This window comes from Nanorana parkeri, unplaced genomic scaffold, assembly GCF_000935625.1.
Source record: "Nanorana parkeri isolate BGI_ZX_2015 unplaced genomic scaffold, ASM93562v1 scaffold425, whole genome shotgun sequence".
NCBI classification, from domain to species: Eukaryota; Metazoa; Chordata; class Amphibia; order Anura; family Dicroglossidae; genus Nanorana; species Nanorana parkeri.
This window is the reverse complement of record NW_017306693.1, coordinates 651,362-652,099: the sequence shown is the minus strand read 5'-3', so window position 1 is coordinate 652,099 and position 738 is coordinate 651,362.

Sequence of the window (738 nt, the reverse complement as noted above, 5' to 3'; positions counted from 1 at the left end):
TTAATGCATCTAAAAATGACTTGATCACTGTAATGCAACTAGCATTGCTTGGCATCAATGAACTGATTGTATCTACAAATAGGATTTTCACTCTCAATTTATAATAAAATGTTTTAACACTTGATCAATGGTGAGGTAAAAATCTTTAGTTCTTTGGATAATATGGATTTACGTTGTTCGTGACTATTGAGCAATATATTTTGATGAAAGTTTTCGTGCCTGGAATCAAGCTTTAACATTCAATGAGAGCAAACTGCGGCAAAACTTTAAACAAAAAAAACACACCCACGTGTGATGTAAGCTGCCCATACCAGTAAGACTGGGTTCAGTTTTCCCCAAGTATCACCTAGAGCAGGGGTAACCAAACACAGGTCATCCAGCTGTGGTGGAACTACAATTCCCATGAGGCATTGCAACATTCTCAGACATGACTCCTGGTGAAAGATGCATCATGGGATTTGTAGTTCCACCACAGCAGGAGGACCAGTGTTTGGCTACCCCTGACCTAGAACATTAAACTTGCCTTAGATTTATTGGATGGCCGCCTCCTTTGCTAGAGTGACGTAGTTATTCCTTCTGCTGTCAGTCCTGTCACCCATGGTGCTACATTGCTGCCGTAATGGTTATGTTAATGTACCCATCAGTAATCAGTTATGCCTAGTTCTACCCGCAACCCAAAGAGTAAATTGCATTTCTCTTGAGACCTTTAACATTTCCTTGAAAACAAAGGGGGGGGGG